The sequence below is a fragment of the Arachis hypogaea genome, chromosome 14, assembly GCF_003086295.3.
Source record: "Arachis hypogaea cultivar Tifrunner chromosome 14, arahy.Tifrunner.gnm2.J5K5, whole genome shotgun sequence".
Taxonomy (NCBI): Eukaryota; Viridiplantae; Streptophyta; class Magnoliopsida; order Fabales; family Fabaceae; genus Arachis; species Arachis hypogaea.
The window spans coordinates 70,972,066-70,976,937 of NC_092049.1; the positions used below are offsets into that span (position 1 = coordinate 70,972,066).

Genomic DNA, 4,872 nt, shown 5'->3' on the forward strand with positions numbered 1-4,872 from the left:
TAGAAGGGTAGAAATCTTATTGCCGATCCGACTAGGAATCTGGACAAGGCTGCCAGTCTTCCGTTGAGTTGTTGTACCTCTTTGACACAGGTTGGACTCTTTATGTCGAGTATAGCCCGGCATTTATCCGGATTTACCTCGATTCCTCTTTGTGTGACCATAAAACCAAGAATTTATGGGCTTCCACTGCAAAGGAGCATTTTGCCGGGTTAAGTCGCATGCTGATGAGCGGATAATTTATACGCTTTTTGGCATTATTTTTACATAGTTTTTAGTATGATTTAATTAATTTTTAGTATATTTTTATTAGTTTTTAAATAAAAATCATATTTCTGGACTTTACTATGAGTTTGTGTGTTTTTCTACGATTTCAGGTAATTTCTGGCTGAAATTGAGGGACTTGAGCAAAAATCTGATTCAGAGGCTGAAGAAGGACTGCAGATGTTGTTGGATTCTGACCTCCCTGCACTCAAAGTGGATTTTCTAGAGCTAAAGGAGTTTAAATGGTGCGCTCTCGATTGCGTTGGAAAGTAGACATCCAGGGCTTTCCAGCAATATATAATAGTCCATACTTTGTCCGGGTTTAGACGACGCAAACTGGCATTCAACGCCAGCTTCCTGCCCTATTCTGGAGTTAAAAGCTAGAAACAGGTTGCAAAGCATAGTTAAACACCAGAAACAGGTTACAACCTGGCGTTTAACTCCAAAAGAAGTCTCTGCACATGAAAGCTCAATGCTCAGCCCAAGCACACATCAAGTGGGCCCCGAAAGTGGATTTCTACATCATTTACTTATCTCTGTAAACCCTAGTAACTAGTTTAGTATAAATAGGACCTTTTACTATTGTATTAGACATCTTTGGACATCTTTTGATCATATTTGGATTATCCTTTGATCCTTTGATCACGTTTTAGAGGCTGGCCTCTCGGCCATGCCTGGACCTTGTTCTTATGCATTTCTTCTCTAAGATATTCATTCGCACACAAGAACATGATGAATGTGATGATTATGTGACGCTCATCACCATTCTCACCTATGAACGCATGCCTGACAACCACTTCCGTTCTACATGCAAACAAGCTTGAATGTGTATCTCTTAGCCTCCTGATCTATGATCAGAGTCTTCGTGGTATAGGCTAGAATTATTGGCGGCCATTCTTAAGATCCGGAAAGTATAAACCTTGTCTGTGGTATTCCGAGTAGGATCTGGGAAGGGATGGCTGTGATGAGCTTCAAACTCGCGAGTGCTGGGCATATTGACAGACGCAAAAGGATTACTGAATCCTATTCCAGCATGATCGAGAACCGACAGATGATTATCCGTATGGTGACAGCGCATTTTGGACCATTTTCACTGAGAGGACGGGATGTAGCCATTGACAATGGTGATGCCCAACATACAGCTTGTGATGGAAAGGAGTAGGAATGATTGGATGAAGACAGCAGGAAAGCAGAGGTTCAGAAGGAACAAAAGCATCTCTACACGCTTATCTGAAATTCTCACGAATGAATTGCATAAGTATCTCTATCCTATTTTATATTTTAATTATATTTTAATTATCAATTCAACATAACCATTTAAATCCGCCTGACTGAGATTTGCAAGATGACCACAGCTTGCTTCAAGCCGACAATCTCCGTGGGATCGACCCTTACTCACGTAAGGTTTATTACTTGGACAACCCAATGCACTTGCTGGTTAGTTGTGCGAAGTTGTGACAAAGAACTAAAATTATGAACGTGCGTATCAAGTTTTTGGCGCCGTTACCAAGGAATGAACGATCACGATTTTGTGCACCAAGTTTTTGGCGCCGTTGCCGGGGATTGTTCGAGTTTGGACAACTAACGGTTCATCTTGTTGATCAGATTAGGTAATTTTATTTTAATTTTAAGTTTTTGTTTTTATTCTTTTTATTTTCGAAAAAATTTTCAAAAAAATTTTTAAAAAATAAAATATTCTATGGCTTCAGAATTTTTAAGAATGAATTCTAGAGTTTCATAATGATCTGTTGAAATCTGGCTGGCTGTGAAGCCGTGTCTAATCTTCTGGACCGAGGTTTCAACTCATCATCACAAGAGCTTTTTGATTCCCATCGTATCAGCTGTTGTATGCCTGATTTTTATGCTAAAGCTTGGCTGGCATTGGCCATGTCTAGTGTTTTGGACCGGAGCTTTCACTGAAAGCTTGGCTGGCCATTGGCCATGTCTAATTCCTGGACCAAAGCTTTAGACTAACGTTGCATGATTCCTGGAATTCTTATTAAAATTTTTTGAAATCCTTATTTTCTTTTTCAATATAATTTTTGAAAAATATACAAAAAAAAAATTTAATAAAATCATAAAATCAAAAATAATTTGATGTTTCTTGTTTGAGTCTTGTGTCAATTTTTAAGTTTGGTGTCAATTGCATATTTTTAATTTCATTAAAATTTTCGAAAACCCATGCATGATGTTCTTCATAATCTTCAAGTTGTTCTTGATGATCTTCTTTGTTTGATATTTGCATTTTCATGTTTTGTGTCTTTTCTTATTTTTCATATGTATTTTCAATTTGTTAGTATCTAAAGTTTGAAAATTTCTAAGTTTGGTGTCTTGCATGCCTTTCTTTTCTAAAAATTTTTCAAAAATAAGTTCTTGGTGTTCATCTTGACATTCAAAGTGTTCTTGATGTTCATAGACATTCAAAGTGTTCCTACATGCATTGTCTATTTTGATTCATAATTTTCATGTTTTGAGTCTTTTCATTGTTTTTCCCTTTCATCATAAAAAATTCAAAAATATCAAAAAAATATCTTTCCCTTTTTCTTCTCACAAAATTCAAAAATTTGAGTTGACTTTTTTAAAAAAATTTTAAAATCTAGTTGTTTCTTATGAGTCAAATTAAATTTTCAATTTAAAAATTCTATCTTTTTCAAATTTTTTTCAAAAATCAAATATTTTTCAATTTTTCTTTCATAATTTAGAAATTTTCAAAATTTATTTTCAAAATCTTTTTCTTATTTCTATTTCATATTTTCGAAATTAATGCTAACAATTAATGTGATTGATTCAAAATTTTTAGTTTGTTACTTGCCTAGTAAGAAAGGTTCAAATCTTTAAATTTTAAAATCATATCTTTTTATTTCTTGTTAATCAAGTAATCAACTTTAATTTTCAAAACCAAATCTCTTTAAATTTCTCTTTCAAATCTTTTTCAAAATAAATTTCAATCACATCTTTTTCAAAATCAATTTCTAACTTCTTATCTAACTTCTTATCTTTTCAAAATTGATTTTCAAATCTTTTTAATTAATCTTATCTTGTTTGATTCTTATCTTTTTCAAAACTACCTAACTAATTCTCTCTCTAATTTTCGAAAATCACTAACCTCTTTTTCAAAATTCCTTTTTAATTAACTAATTGTTTTAAATTTTAATTTAATTTAATTTAATTTTTTTATTTTCAAATTTTAACTTTAACTTTAAATTGAAAACAAAAATATTTTTATTTTATTTTATTTAATTTTTGAATTCTTTCCTCTCTCATCTCCATCTAATTATTTATTTATTTACTAACACTTCTATTTATCTCAAAATTTGAACCCTCTCTTTCTTTTGGTGTTCGAATTCCTCTTCTTCTATTCTTTTCTTCTTCTACTCACATAAAGGAATCTCTATACTGTGCATAGAGGATTTCATATTTTCTTTTGTGTTCTCTTCTTTTTTATATGAGCAGGAACAAGGATAAGAACATTCTTGTTGAAGCTGATCCTGAACCTGAAAGGACTTTGAAGAGGAAGCTAAGGGAAGCTAAAGCACAACTCTCTGGAAAAAATCTGACAGAAATTTTCGAAAAAGAAGGAGACATGGCCGAAAATAATAACAATGCAAGGAAGATGCTTGGTGACTTTACTGCACCAAATTCCAATTTACATGGAAGAAGCATCTCAATCCCTGCATTGGAGCAAACAATTTTGAGCTAAAGCCTCAATTAGTTTCTCTAATGCAACAGAACGTCAAGTTTTATGGACTTCCATCAGAAGATCCTTTTCAGCTCTTAACTGAATTATTGCAGATCTGTGATACTGTTAAGACCAATGGGGTTGATCCCGAGGTCTACATGCTTATGCTTTTCCCATTTACTGTAAGAGACAGAGCTAGAATATGATTGGACTCTCAACCTAAAGATAGCCTGAACTCTTGGGATAAGCTGGTCATGGCTTTCTTAGCCAAGTTCTTTCCTCCTCAAAAGATTAGCAAGCTTAGAGTGGATGTTCAAACCTTCAAATAGAAAGAAGGTGAATCCCTCTATGAAGCTTGGGAGAGATATAAGCAATTATCCAAAAAGTGTCATTCTGACATGCTTTCAGAATGGACCATCTTGGATATATTCTACGATGGTCTGTCTAAATTATCAAAGATGTCATTGGACCATTCTGTAGGTGGATCCATTCACCTAAAGAAAATGCCTGCAGAAGCTCAGGAACTCATTGACATGGTTGCAAATAACCAGTTCATGTACACTTCAGAAAAGAATCCTGTGAGTAATGGGACGCCTCAGAGGAAGGGAGTTCTTGAAATTGATGCTCTGAATGCCATATTGGCTCAGAACAAAATATTGACTCAGCAAGTCAATATTATTTCTCAGAGTCTGAATGGATTGCAAGCTGCTTCCAACAGTACTAAAGAGGCATCTTCTGAAGAAGAAGCTTATGATCCTGAGAACCCTGCAATAGCAGAGGTGAATTATATGGGTGAACCCTATGGAAACACCTATAATCCCTCATGGAGAAATCATCCAAATTTCTCATGGAAGCCTCAACAAAAGCCTCGACAAGGCTTTAATAATGGTGGAAGAAACAGGTTTAGCAATAGCAAGCCTTTTCCATCATCC

General features: G+C 34.4%; 1 non-coding gene across 1 annotated transcript; it reads right to left on the reverse strand.

Moving 5' to 3' along the window:
- Window positions 1-4,236: 4,236 nt before the first annotated feature.
- On the reverse strand, window positions 4,237-4,340 carry LOC112746164 (small nucleolar RNA R71). Its single transcript, XR_003174060.1, has one exon. It is a non-coding gene; the product is annotated as a small nucleolar RNA R71 (small nucleolar RNA).
- Window positions 4,341-4,872: the final 532 nt, after the last annotated feature.